The 15,422-nt window shown below is 43.8% G+C and overlaps 1 protein-coding gene across 2 annotated transcripts in view; it reads left to right on the top strand.

The window, feature by feature from the left end:
• ALG9 (ALG9 alpha-1,2-mannosyltransferase) overlaps positions 1-15,422 on the top strand; it is a 2,405,363-nt gene that overhangs the window by 1,274,146 nt on the left and 1,115,795 nt on the right. The window lies entirely within an intron of this gene.

Below are 15,422 nucleotides of genomic sequence, written 5' to 3'. Positions count from 1 at the left end.
ATTCAAATTTGCGATTACCCACATACACACTCCGTACACAAGCAAGCACACATACACCTTCCTCCCTACAGTGTAAACCAACAAAACACACACAAACACAAAAAAAGCAAACACATGTGCCCCACCCACACCCCCGCTACTTGTATATACCAACTCCGAGGTCGCACTAGAAACACAAACATACAAAAACCACCACTACACATTCTACATTCCCCTTGCACAAACACACATCACATACGTGCAAATGCCTCCAGTCGCAAAACTTACACACTCACAATTTAACCTACCTACCCCAACCCACACCTCAAAACTCCAAACACACTCAACACACACTAAAATCCCTACCCAAAACCCCTAGTAAAACATCACTTACCTGAATCTCCAGCTGCATCCACACCGCGGATTCGACATTTCCGCATTCGTCATTTCTGCACTCAGTATTCTGGAGTTTTGACACTTCAGTCTTGAGCTACTGAAGTTCGATATTTCAGTAGTACTAGATTCTGAAGTGAAATGGTATGTACATGTATAGATAGATATAAGTATGTGTATGATTGTATATACATGTATATGTGCTGATGAGTGGGTTTGTGTGTCTGCTTTAGAGTTTGACAAGTGAGTTGAATGCAAATAATATTCACAGTTTGCTATCCAGTGCTTGTGGTATATGTGGTGTTTGTGTAATATTTAACAGTAGAAATCCGTTTGCGAGTTTGGAAAATCTTTGATCTAATTGACCATAACTTACTATTTGAAAAATTAACTGAATTAGACATTAGTTATGAGACAAAACCTTGGTTTGTAGACTTCCTCACCAGTAGAGCCTTCATGGTGATAGCAGGCAACATTAACTATGAAGCAACTCCTCTTATGAAAGGCGTTCCCCAGTGTTTCAGTTTAGTTCCTGTGCTATTTTCCATATTTATCAACAAACTCTCATGTTATCATCCTTAGACAGTTCTAATGTTTTTTTGCAGGTGACATGGTTATCTACAGATCAAATGTATCCCACTCCTTTAGACAAACTCAACTCTGAGATGACCTCCAAACCATCAACCAGTGGCTTAAAGGTAAAAAAAAAAAAAAAACGTATACTCGGTCCCTCAAAAATAAAGCCAGTGCAGTTTGGATCAAACTAAAAAAAATAACCAAAGCACTCAGCTTCTTAATATTAAAGATGTTGACAATATCACCACAGAAACTACCACATCCTTCAAATACCTTGGCATTTGGCTAGATCGATCTCCTAACTTTCAACTACACATTCAAAACACATGCAGGAAGATCAACATACTGTTGTTCTGGGCTATCAAGATATCACCTCTTCAAACATCTTCTTACAAGCCATCTCCAGTAAAATCTGCCAGTTCATTACTAACTCCCCTAATAATGAACACCACTGCCTAACCCCCACCAAAGTTAAATTTCTCCCAGTATATTTGAGAACCAGCCTTTCTTGGATCATTAATTTACAGTGGCTTTTCTCTTGAGACATCATTTATGTTCCTATTCAGCAACAGCTCCTCGTGGTCCTATAGAGTGGTGCTAGCAGCAGAGAAACGAAAAGAGTGACTGCCTGTGTTAAGATTTTACTGTACTTTTTCTGCTGTTTGTTGTGCTAAAAAAAAAAAAAAAAAAAACATCCTTGTTTCCCACCTTTCCTGACCTAGAATAGTCCCTAATACATGCATTGCTGTATTCTGGACTTTAGAATAGTTCCTGTGTTGCCCATTTCCTTACTTGGACAGAAGGAAGCTTCTTTGTTCACCAGTGGGAGTGGGTGGGGAGCTTTGAGCAGCCTATCTGTCCCTGGAGGAGTGACCTCAGCACAAGAATCTTGTAGTTTATTGGCCGTTTTGGGCTAATTTCTAGCTCTTTTAAGTTCCCTGTATAAAAACCCGCTTTGGCACGGTTTTTCGCTTGTTCCTACTCAGCAACAGCTCCTCGTGGTCCTGCAGAGTGGTGCTAGCAGCAGAGAAACGAAAAGAGTCACTGCTTTCAAGATATAAGTATATTTTACTGCTATTACCTGTGCGACCGTCTTTCCTCGCCGAAAAGCGAGTTTAATTTGCTCTTTTGCCTGTTTTAAGCTTGTTTTTTGTGATTTCCAATACCTGCACTTTTAAAAGTTTCTTTGTTTGAATTTAACTGTTGAGGCTGTTCACTCAAGTGCGCTCGCCTGTGTTAAGATTTTACTGTACTTTTTCTGCTGTTTGTTCTACTAAAAAAGAAAAGAAAACAAAAAAAATCCTTGTTTCCCCGCCTTTCCTGACCTAGAATAGTCCCTAATACAGGCATTGCTGTATTCTGGACTTTAGAATAGTTCCTGTGTTGCCCATTTCCTTACTTGCATAGAAGGAAGCTTCTTTGTTCACCAGTGGGAGTGGGTGGGGAGCTTTGAGCAGCCTATCTGTCCCTGGAGGAGTGACCTCAGCACAAGAATTTTGTAGTTTATTGGCCGTTTTGGGCTAATTTCTAGCTCTTTTAAGTTCCCTGTATAAAAATTTGGCGTGGTTTTATGTGATTTTGCGCATAGCGCAGCATCGGGCAGTGCCGCTTAACCAGGCTTAAACAATTCTCGGCTCCACAAAGTCTGCTGTTCACTTTTTCCCTTAGATCTGCTCTATTCTCTCAAGTAAAGACCTACTCTCAACCTGCAACCTAGCACTGCTCTTACAAGCAGTAAGTTAGCACTAATAAACTAATAGCACTACCTCCTCATACACTCCCTTGAGTACTCGTCCCCTATAGGTCGTTTTTGTCAGCCATAAAGGAGTTACTTATAATTTACTGGAATGTCCAAAGGTCAGTTGCTAGTTTCCTCTCCAGTCCAGCTGGTGAATCTGGGAATCCTGAGGCAATGTTACAACTGCCTCATGTACACAGACAACCCTCTCCTCCTCCCAACAAGTACTAATATATGCGAGAGATGCAACCATATAGCCAAACTGGAGGCTAAGCTCTCTCAATGCAGTACTGGCGCAGTCAGTCAGGAGGAGAAGGTAACCATACACACCACAAATCCAGTTGCACATAGACCTTCCACATCATCAAACCAAACACATAAACACACTAAAACATACTCGGAGGCTCTAAATACAATTCTGCCTAAGCAGCAGAAACCTCCAAAGCAGACATCCAAGCAACCTTAACCACAAAACAAAAAAAGTGAAACACATACTTCACATAATCAGTGTGCCAAACAACACACCTGATACACTTGTAATAGGTGACTTTATTGTCAGGCACACTGACGTCCCACTCACCAGGCTGAACAAGGAGAAGGTCACTGTGAGCTGCCTGTCGGGCGCCAGGATCCGCCACATAACACAAGCATTCAGGTCACTCCAAAGCAAGTACAAATATGACTCTGTCATTGTCTATGCTGGTGTGAATGACCTAAGCCATACCTCCCTGGACCACATGAAAAGAGACATAGAGGAGCTCTCAGATTATGTAGCCCAGACAGGTATGACCCCAACCTTGAGTAGCATCTTACCCTCACCAGAAATGATGCTACAGTATAAAGAAAAAATGATCAATTTTAACAATTGGCTAAAGTTCTGGTGTCATTCAAAGGGGATCCAGTGTCTGCCATCCTGGGATGACATGCTCGACAAGCTACGTTGCTTTGCTAGGGACGGCTTGCATCTGTCACCTCTGGGCTTTCGGATACTGGCAAAGGCTCTTGCTACTCCCATAGTGCCATTTTTAGGCAAGGCTCAAAAGACAAACCCACCTCCATAGACAACACAAGGAAAAATAAACTAAGGATAATGCTACTCAACGCCAGATGTCTAAACCTGAAAATGCAAGCACTCGAATCTCTCCTCAGCATGGAGAATATCGATATCTGTGCAGTAACAGAGACCTGGTTCAAGGCTCCTGAGAGCACCCTAGCACTACCAGGCTATACCTCATACCATGCTTTTCGGCCCCAAAACTCGGAATGAACCACAAAAGGAGGGGGAGTATCCATATTCATCAAGGATACCCACACCTCCAGGTTAGTGGCACTGCACGAAGCATCGGAAACCATCCATGTGCAACTAACAGTGGGCAAAACTGCCTTTCAGTTTGTAGCCTGCTACAGACCACCATCCCAGACTCTGGAACCTCACGTGGCTTTCCTGAGAACACTGGAGAATATGAAGGTCTCTCCAAATACCTTTATATTGGGTGACTTCAACTACCCTAACATAGACTGGGAGCACTACTCAAGCCCCAACAACCTAGCCCAGAGGTTCCTAGAATTTATAAACTCAAATGCTATGGAACAACTGGTCACCATGCCTACAAGAGGGGAAAACATACTGGACCTGATCATCACAAACATGGGGACTCTATGCTCTGCACCAGAGGTACACCCCTCATTGGTAAGATCAGACCACAAATTAATCTCGCTGGACATTCACATCCCAACCCCACCACCACCCTAGATAGAAAACCACAGTAAAAAATTTCTCCAAGGCTAATTTCACACTTCTCAAAACCAAGGTGAATTCACTCAAAGCCCCCGGGCCAGTGGAAACTATGGCCCAGACTGCAGAATCTTTTATAAATGCATTCTATGGACATCTTCAGGAATGCATGGACCATGCAATCCCAAATAAAACCAAGACCCAATCCTCCAAAGGCAGGCGTCCTGTCTGGTGGACCACTGCCATAAATAAGCTATACAACAAAAGGAGGAAGCTACTGCAGGATAGAGCAAAATCCCTCAATAAGAAAGCATCACTGATCAGTACTAGCAAAAGACTACGGTCCATCATAAAATCTTCCAAGGCCAGCTTTGAGAGAAAATTTTGCACAAGACACTAAAGATAACCACAAGGCCTTTTTTAGTTATGTTAGAAATCTAGGTGGCAACTCCCAGATATGTTCAGAGTTAGTCCAAAATGACAAAAAAAATACACTGAACCCACAGACATTGCCAACATCCTGGCGGATAGGTTCAGTGCAAATTCCCCCTCCCCTTACCCCCCCAAAAGAGTTAATATCTATCCCAGCAGAGAGTTGTCCCCCTGTCATGTCAGATGCTCAGGTGGGAGCTGCCCTCTCGAAAACAAAAAACACAGCATCAATGGGACTGGACGGTGTCCCGGGCTGCGTCCTACAAGAGCTCCAAGAAGAGCTAAAACCTCATATTAGGTTACTGTTCAATCTCAGCCTTACTACAGGATATGTACCCAAGGAATGGCGTACAGCAACAGTGGTCCCACTCCACAAAGGTGGAGCCTCAACGGACCCTGGAAACTATCACCCCATAAGCCTGACTAGCCTGGTCTGCAAAGCTATGGAGCAGATCATCATGGAACTCATAAACAAAGACATTGGGGAATTACAGATGCTAGATCCTACACAATTCAGCTTTGTTAAAGGCAGATCCTGCCTCTTGAACCTTGTAGACTTCTTCAAAACAGTCACCAAGGCCATAGATGAAGGGAAGGTAGTCCACACAGCCTACCTGGACCTCGCAAAAGCCTTTGACACCATACCCCACTCTGGCATCATAGATAAGCTCTCCAGCCTAAATATTAACCCCTGTGTCATAAGATGGGTTGCAAACTGGCTCAAGGACAGAACCCACATGGTCAGAATTGCGGGAGCCATGTCAGACTCTAAACCTGTTACAAGTGGCGTCCCACAGGGCTCAGTCCCGGGACCGCTCTTGTTCGGTATATATTTTTCAGAGGTACAGGCCAACATGGGAGGACTTTGGCTGACCAAGTTCGCAGATGACTGCAAACTGGGGGCCATAATCAACTCTCCAGCTGACACAGGCATCCTCCAAAAGGGTCTCGCAGAGATGGACAACTGGTGCCAAAGCCATGGCCTGAAACTAAATGCCAAGAAGTGTATAGTCATCCCTTTTGGGAAAAACAAAGTGCCCACAAACTACCACATAGGCGGTAATCCATTAAGTACGGAGGAAGTAATTAGGGACCTGGGAACCCAAGTTGATAGTAATCTCTCCTTTGACAACCACGTTGCCAAAGTGGTTAGAAAGGCCTTCTATGTAGCCCACCTTATCATGAAAGGGTTCACATCTAGATCAAGGGAGATCATTGTGCCCCTTTACTCATCCCTCATCAGGTCCATAATTGAATACAATGCCCCGTTTGGGATGTACCTTACCCGACATCTGCAGCAACTGGAAAGACCACAAAAGTACCTCACCAAGAGGATCAAGGGTCTCAAACAGATGACCTATCCTGCCAGGTTAAAGAAACTCCAGCTCTACTCAGTTGCATACCGCCTGCTTAGAGGCGATCTGTGCCTGACTTATAAAGCCATGTCCAACCCAGAATTAATGGACATGCTCTACCTCAAAAAATCCAAATCCACTAGAGCTACACACTCAGGGGACTTGAATCTCAACACAGAAATTAATAGGACATGCTGGAGAGGCAGATTTGTGACCCAGAGGCTCCCAGCGCTCTGGAATAGAATCCCAGTCCATATTAGGCAGAGCCCCTCACTGACTCTCCTCAAGAGAAATCTTGACGAGTGGATGGAAGATCGTAGGTTTACCCCGGGGATCACTTCTGTGTCACTACTAGACAGAGGCACAGTAAACTAACCTAAAAAGGGCACAGTAAAACCCATTTCTAAGGGGTGGCGAAAGCCAAACACACTCTGGCTAGGCTGATAAATGCCCTAGGGCATATAGCCTAGTATCAACCTATGAACCTATTTATTTTACATTTGTTGACAGCCGAGTTAGTCCAGCTTAGCTGTGTAGCTCTTTTTCAGTGGAGACCCGGGGAGAAAAGCTCCATAGTAATAACATTTGTTATACAGAGGTAATGTAGACATTAAAAATTGATAAAAAGATAGTTATAAAGCATCGTTATTTTACAATGCATAAATACAATGTAAGTATGGTTTTACAGAAGAAGTTATAGTGTTGTACAAGTATATACATGGAAATAAAAGGGAAACACAGATACAGAAGCATTTTAGATAAGACAGTAATAGATATAAAGATAATTGTTGTAAAATTTAGGATAGAAGAAGTCAGTGGAGGAGATGAAAGATGGACAGGTAGAGTGTATACTTCATATGGGTATAGCTATTAAGACTGGAATTTTAGATTCTTAGTTAGAAATAATGGGGGCAAAGAGCAATCTTACAGATATAGTAAGGTAAGGGTGTACAAGTGGACCAGTGATTTAGGGATAGTGGGTGCAGTGGCAGGACCAGTGTGGTTTTAGGCATTCCCTCATGGCTGTTTTGAATTGTTTTGGGTGTTTGAGGGACCTGGTTTCAAATGGGAGTTTGTTCCATGAAATGGTAGGATTGTAGCTGTATAGGTTGCCTCCAGTTGTAGTTTTGGGTATATATATTTGTAGCAGGTTTTGGTCAGAGCTACTTAGAGACCTGGTAGGAGAATATTGAGAGATGAGATGAGATAGGCTAGGACAGAAGGATTGCTGGTATAGTATAGAGTGAATTGTCTGTAGTTGAGAAAGTAGGAGCTGGTGGGATAATTCCAACCAGTCTAAGTGTTTTAGAGAAAGTCGATGAGATTTATAGGTTTGGTGTGCAGTGAATCTGGCATCCTTATTGTAAGTTGATTCAGGTTTAGCTAGGAGTGTGGAGTTAAGATTAGTGAGAATTTGGCAGCTATAAAAAGACTATATAAGTAGGTAAGCCTGAGAGAGAGTTACTTTTGCTTTGTTTGTTAGAAACCTTTTGTTACGATAGAGAAGTCTAAGTTTTTGATGGGTCTTTTTAGTACAGTTATTCACGTGCAAATCAAATTTACGTTGGTCATCTGTTATTACGCCTAGAAGTTTTGTACTGAGTTTCACTTTGATGCAAGTGTTATTAAGGGACAGTATAGAAAACGTTGACTTAAGGTGGGCGATGTTTTTGGGAAGTAAGAGTAAGAATTTAGTTTTCTTAGAGTTAAGGATTAGCTGGTTGTCACATAGCCAGGTTTCGACAGAATTGAAACATGCTTGAGTTTTAGTGGTAAGATCTGAGAGAGTGTCTGAGATGGTGATGACTGTTGAGTCATCTGCATATTGCATAAGGGATGACTGGGGACAAGACATATAGAGTAGATTTGTGAATATATTAAAAAGTATTTGGCCAAGGATAGATCCTTGGGGGACACCCATTTTCACAGGGAGAGGAGGGGAGAGCGCTGAAAGCCATTTCACTGATTGTTGCCTGTCAGTGAGATAGCTGGAAAACCAGGTAGTAGTAGAAGTAGAGAAATTAAGGTCAGTCAGTTTGGTTAGTAGAGGTGGGTGTGAGACCGTATCAAAGGCTTTAGAGAGGTGAAGGAACAGGCAGGAGACAAGTTTATTGTTGTCTCTGGCAATATAAATAGTTTTAGTGAATGATATTAGGGCAGTTGAGGTGCTGAGTTTAGGGCAGAAACCGTGCTGGTGGGAGTGAGCAAGTTTTCCTGAAGTAGGTATTGCATAACTTGTTTATAAATGCATTTTTCCAATATTTTTGAGAGAGGTGAGAGGATGGCTATAGGTCTGAAATTTGTGATGTCAGTGGAGTTACTTCGTTTGTGTATAGGTAAGGTGTAGAATTCTTTCCAGTTAGAAGGTACTTTAGATCTTGAGATGGAGCGGTTTATTAAGATTGATACTGGAATAGCCAGAGAATCTGCTGCTGTTTGTAGGAAATAGGGAGGTAGATTGTCAGCAGAGAAGGAGCAGGGTTTGAGTTTTAAGAGTAAGGATTTGATATCGCTTGTAGGTACAGTATTAAGGGAGAAAGTGTTGGAAGAGTTGAGTGTAGGAGAGAAATTAGAGGAGTTATTAGTATTGGTAGTAGAGGGGAAATAATTTATCATCTTACATATAGACTCACTTGTAAACTTTTCACCAAAACACCCACATATAATCTCAGGGGTATCTTAACCATGCATTCTCCGTCTGACCTACTAAACTATAGTATTCTATTCCTGTCTCAATCCAAGATGTCCAAAATTACTCAGACTTCAGACAACAGCTCAAGGAACACCTCTTCAGCCAAACAAAATGCAGCTGCACTCACTCAGGTTACATTACATGAACCCTGCAGTTCTTTTACACTCCTTTATCCCTATTTCATCCTTCCTTCCTTATCTCATCTTGTCATCCCTGTACTTACTGCCTCTTATTCATCCTACTTCCCTCTTCTCTTTGCATTTCTATCACACTTTTTCTCCTTTCTGCTCCTGTTTCCTCTGCATACCTCCCTCTTCTTTTCTCTGTCTTCTCCCCATGTTATCCTTTCCTGCAGCTATTCTCACTTGACTCTTCTAATGTCTTCATACCTCACTTTATAATGATATGCAGCTATCCCTGTAGCATAAGCCATTTTGGTTATTGTGGCTGCATCTTATCCATAAATCTCTGCTAAACATAACCCCATTTTCCATCCATGTTTTGACATTCCGAACTGCTTCTTGAACTAAATGTTGTTGCATATTCTTGCATCTGTAAATATGCACTCGCGTATGTGTGTGTGTGTATGATCCATTGAGATCAGTGCACTACCATGGTAAACAAGATATAAATAAATTAGTAAAATAAAGGTTTATGGTTATGTTTGTGTGCATGTGTGTGTGTGTGTGTGTGTTTCTGAGTGGGTGGATCAGTTGTTTGTATGGTGACAAGATAGTGAATGATCTGGAGGGTTGCTGTATGTGGTCAGCAGTTTGCAATTTGTGTGATCTGATGCTTGTAGTGTGTACATGTAGGTGTACCTAAGCAGTGAATTGTTAGCTGTGTGTGTGTGTTTGCTTTGTGAAAAGGTAGTGGGTATTTGTGGATTGCTGTTTGTGTCTGTGTGTGTGTGCGCAGTTGAAAGCTTGTGATACGTCAGAGTTTTGTGTTGAGAGTGTGTGTAATTAAAGAGAACATGGTGTGTGTTTGGTGTTTATTGTATGGAAGGTGAGAGTGGGCTGCATGAAGTTTTGTGATGTGTGAATTTGTGCAGCTCTGTGTCCCAAGGAGTACTTGTCCCAAGGCACATGTGATCTCAAACTTGGTTATACAAGTTTTTTGGGTTTTAGGGGTGTTGTCACCCTGTAAGGAGTGTGATTTTTCTTATCCTGTTCTGATTCTGGAACAGTTGGTGCTAACTGGCATGGCAACAAAGCTCCTCATGAACTCAAACTCTACCCAGTCCCCATACTACCTTGTTCTGAAGAAACAGCTCCTGATCTCACTGATTTCATTGAACTACAATGACACTTGTGATTAAGATCAAGTCGTTGCATTAATTATTGTCTTTATTTGGGTCAAGATAAGTAATTGACATCCTTTTTAGTATTTTCAGCACTAATGACTACTTTGTGATAGTTTCAGGCTACCGCAACCCTTTTCTGTAACTTTTACTCATATTCCTTCCTATTCTCCCTGTGCCATCCTCACCCATTGTCAAGCTAAACTTAATTCCTTTCTGTAATTGGAAAGATAAGTTAACTGTTTCCTTAGTGTTTTTTTTTTTAACTTGGAGGTGCTTGTTTCTGCTTCTGTGTTAGTGAGAGTTAGCACTGGTCTACAGTATAGAAATGAAGGCCATCTTTAAGAAGTTAACAAAATGTGGTCATCAGATTCCCCCTCAATATCCACACAGACCCTGTGTCATCTATTTGAGGGTGACCTATCAGGACAGTGTTTTTCCTATTTGCAAGTATTTTAGTTTATTCACCCTCCTTGACAGAAGGAGTAAGTCAGTATGAAAAAGGTTACTTGGTACTAAAGTGCCAGTAATGGAGAAGACACTGTTTTCTGACCCAGACAATTCTTCTTTTAAGACTTGCAGACCAGAAGAAAGGAAAGCGAAGAATTAAACACAGGATTCTAAATTGCCTGTTCAGGAAAGGATAATGCTCACTAAAGTGGCTAGAGTCTTTGCTTCTCTTGACTAGGAACTTCTATCACACCAGCCATATCTTCTCCCATTCTGGTGCAGGAATCGATTTAGTACTTCTAATTTAGTGGTAAGAATTAGGACAGGAAGTTTTTCACCAGAAGATGATCTGTTGAAATTTTTGTACTATAGATTTACATCTGTCTCCTCCTTATGATCCCACAAGTCTCTTAGGAGTCTGAGCTTCCTAGATTGGAAACATATGATGCTGGTCTTTGTCAAGGCACACCTACAGTGCAGTGCCATTTTACCCCCCCCCCCATTCCTGCAGCAGCTAGAGTTATTCAGCCATCCACTTCCTGTTATTCCTCCTCTGGCACCCATTTCAGCACTGGAATGATATGATAGAATCAATTTAGTACCTGTTTCCATTTAATTGACAACAGCAGATGTTGCTTCTACAGTACCAATGCCCTTGACATCAGTGGGTCCCTTAGTCCCAACTCTGTGGACTGTAGTGATCTCTATGACTGAGGGATTTGGCATAAGCCTTCAGTGTCAATACTGACACTGGCCTTATCAGGGCTTTTGTTAGTATTGGAGCTCTTGGCCTTCAACCAGTTGGTGCCGAAAGTCTCTATGGTAACTTTAGCTTTTGTGCTTTTGGTGCAGATGGCAAGGTGACAATTTTCTTACAGGATATAAACTGGGACACTTGAGGGTCATCCCGGGAAGCCAGGTCTGCAATCCCATTTTTCCAGCCCCCATGGGATTGGAGATAGGGCAGCCATGTCATCTTGCACTGGGGCAGGCAGGTTGGCCTCCCGTTCTTCACCAGGCACTGTGGGGATGTCACTCTATGAATAGCACCACCCAGGAGGTAAGAGGCTACATGCCAGGAGGCTTGAAGAGATGCACATTCGTTGGCGGCTGGCACCATGGGGGTGAGAGACTGAGGTGTGCCGTAAAAAGTGCAGAGATGGGGGGACCCAGGGCCGTCTCCCCTATGAGTTTGAAAGCCCTAAGTGCAAGGCAAAGTGGAGAACCAGTGTCACGGAAGTATGGCTGAGGGAATGTCTGAGGCTTCATGGCCCAGCAGAGTTCCATGAGGCAGGGAAGATCCTCTGAGAGGCTTTAAGAGCACGCATGACACTGCATGATTTGGCAGCAGTTAGGAGATATGTAACCCTGGAAAAGAGCTCTCTCTCCTGGGTAGAAGTGGAACTCCAGAGGGTGTCAGTCCTGATGGAAGTCTGGATGGGAGAGAGAGGTGGAAAGCGACTGGTACAGGACAGCTCTTGCCTGAGTGAGGGGGTACGGACCATGCCCTGTTTGGGACAGAAGTTTGGAAGGGGGAGAGAGGCAGATAGTGGCAGGGCTGGGCAAGCTTCTGCCTTGGTGAGGGGGGTCAGGCAGAGCTCCCCCAACAGAAGTCCTTAAGAGAGCACTAGGGCAGACAGCAGTGGCGTCTAGAGAGCTCTTGCCTGTGTGAGCAGAGTGAAGCACAGCCTCCCATGATGGAAGTCCTTAAAGGAACAACTGGTGGACAGTTGTGGGGCCTGGAGAGCTCCTGCCTGGGTGAGTGGGGTCAGGCAGAGCTTCCCATGATGGAAATCCATAAGGAAGCACCAGGCTGGATGGCAGAGGGGCCTGGAGAGCTCCTGCTGGGGTGAAGACATCCAACTTCACCCCATAACCGACAGCATGTTTGAAAAATCTCTAACAAAAACAGTGGGAAAACAGGGGGACTCTGAAGCCTTCATGAGAGTGGATCTGCCGCTCAACGGCCGAGTTGAGTTCTGGAAGAGCGGACGGGATTGGAGGGAAGCTCCCCTGAGAGGGTCTGAGGGCATGAGCAATCCGACACAATTTTGCAGCCTGCAGCAGACATTCAGGCTGCGGAGTCCCCTGACATGGGGGTGCCACGGCCAGGGAAGGTCTCCTGGCCAGGTTAAAGCAGAGGACTGTAGGGTTTGACCCTGACAGAAGTCAGTATGGGAGCACCAGGCAGATGGATGTAGGGCCTGGAGAGCCCCTGCCTGGGTGAGTGAGGTCAAGCAGAACCCACATGATGGAAGTCCTTGAGGGAGTGACTGACTGATGGTGGCAGGGCCTGGATGACTCCTGCCAGGGCGAAGGCATCTGACCTTAGCCCATACCCATTGGCATCTCTGAAAAATCACAAAGTCTCCAGAGTTGCTTAGGATGGGAAAGCAGAGGGACTGGCACCCTGGGAATCCAAGTTACCATTCAGACTGAGCAGTCTAAACTGGGACATTTCTGTGTCCCAAAGACAATGTTTGGGATTCCGGGACAGAGACTTCCAAACTGGGATTGTCCTGGAAAAACTGGGACCATCGGTCTCCTTGGCAGATGGTCAGCAGTGGTGTCACTTTGATGGTGTTGGAGCTTATACATTTGATACAGGTGGTGATGGCACCAAATACAGCATCTGACCCAGTGATGCTGTGGAGAACTGAGACTGGTTCTTTACTATGATTGCTGCAGACACCGTTGAGTTCCTCTGGCACACCTCTGATGTTGGGCACTTTGACTGATCATCTTTCTTGCCATTGGACAAAGGAACACACAGATCCATTATGCTGAAATCCAGGATGCCTTCTTCCCAGGAGAGTTCGGAAGACTGTCCTCCGAGTCCTCCTATAGTGCAGTTAGAAAAGTATTTGTCCCCCTTCCTGATTTCTTATTTTTTTGCATGTTTGTCACACTTAAATGTTTCAGATCATCAAACAAATTTAAATATTAGACAAAGATAACCCAAGTAAATACAAAATGCAGTTTTTAAGTGATGATTTTATTTATTAAGGAAAAAACTATCCAAAACTACATGGGCCCAGTGGCGGCTCGTGCTATTGGACTACAGAACTGCAGCCCCCAGCTGTAAAAGAAAAAAAAAATTTGTGTCCCGCTGTCCCTTATAATTTAGTGTCCATTTCCTGAACTGACTGCTGGAAATAATTTCGAGTGTCCAGACCATTTTCTCGATCTCAGACTGCTGTAAAAAGAAAAACAAATTAATTTAGAGTAAGTGTTCCCAAACTCTCGGACTGGTTAAACAGCAGTCCGGATTGGTAAACAAGGCATCAGACTGCCGATGCCCCAGAACTCTATGTGGTTACAACCGCATAGACTGGAAGGGGATCCGGACTGCAATCTCTGCAGGCTGGATAGCTGTAAAGCCTGTAGCTGCTGCTCTCGCGGGACTTATTAACTGTTCTCCCAGGACCAGGCTCACATGGATGGCTTGCTTTCTGCTCTTGCAGGACCGGTCAATAACTTAATATTTTCTCTGCTTACACAGACGTTTAACATCTGTGATGGAGTTTGCAGAAGGATCTACCATCTGGGACCGTATTCTATGGAAGACAAGTGAATTAATTTTGTTCCTTGCTTCACGGAGGAACTTAGACTTATCGTTGTGGAAAGTGAGGGTTCATGCGAGCTGGCATCAGGGAGAGTCATAAGTTGGACTGTCTGGAGAGCTATGTTGTTGTGTCTTTCGGCTTTTCCCAGTTAGGGGTCGCCACAGTGGAACTCCGGTCTGCTAATGATTGGCAGTTGATTTTTATGTGCCGAGTTGCCAGCCCTGACGCACAACCTTCAACGAAGGTACGCCCACTCACGCATGTCTCCACGCAGAAGACGCTCTGGCTGAGAATCGAACCGGAGAAGTGTAAACCATGGAGCCAGCGTGAAGCCCCTTCTTTGAAACTGTGGTTCGGCTGCACACTATGGAGACATTATTGACTGGATTATTGTTGTTTTGTAATGTTCTTGGGATTGCAGGTAGGTGCCCAGTTTGGAATTTGAAACTTTACGATCATGCTTTTTGCAGTCATTTAAATTTGGAGACAAAATAACTTTTTGCTTTGAGGCCTCAGACTGTGAATTCACTTTGATAGGAGGTGGTGTTGGATATCAATTACAGGAGTACAAAACTTAGGACTAACTTGTAAAACTCATGAAAAGCATTTCTTAGTGTTTGAAATACGATTGGCACAACAGTGCCCAGGGTATGGCTAAGTTTAGCATTTGATTTGGGATTACATTCCAAGCTTGAATACAACTGCCCAGATGGCTTACCTCACACCAGACAAACACATTCAATTGATGACATACTTCAAACAAGTGGCCACAAAAAAACAGCTATCTGCAAGACAAATTCTGCAGGCCTCGGGGTTCATGGCTTCCTGCATTCTACTAATTCCATATGCAAGACTGCATATGAGGAAACTTCAGTGGTACCTAAAAAGCTTATGGAGTCAACATTGTCACAGTCTGGAAACAATGATTCCTGTCATTCCTTGCCTGCAACAGGAGTTCCTATGGTGGGCAGAGGTCTGCCACCAAAACAAGGAACTGTCATTCATTCCACCCCCTGCCACCCAAATCCTGACTACAGACGCATCAGATTATGCTTGGGGGGGGCCCATCTGGCAGGGAGATGCATTCAGGGTGAATGGAGCCCAAATCAAATGCACCTACATATCAACCAGAAAGAAATGCTAGCAGTACAGAATGCTCTGACAGCCTTCAAGGACTTTCTTCATCCAGGACAACTACTGATA

Source organism: Protopterus annectens, chromosome 8.part0 (assembly GCF_019279795.1).
Source record: "Protopterus annectens isolate FY-2018-M chromosome 8.part0, PAN1.0, whole genome shotgun sequence".
NCBI classification, from domain to species: Eukaryota; Metazoa; Chordata; order Ceratodontiformes; family Protopteridae; genus Protopterus; species Protopterus annectens.
Note: the sequence above shows the minus strand (reverse complement) of the source record. Positions and strands in the feature narration are given on the sequence as shown.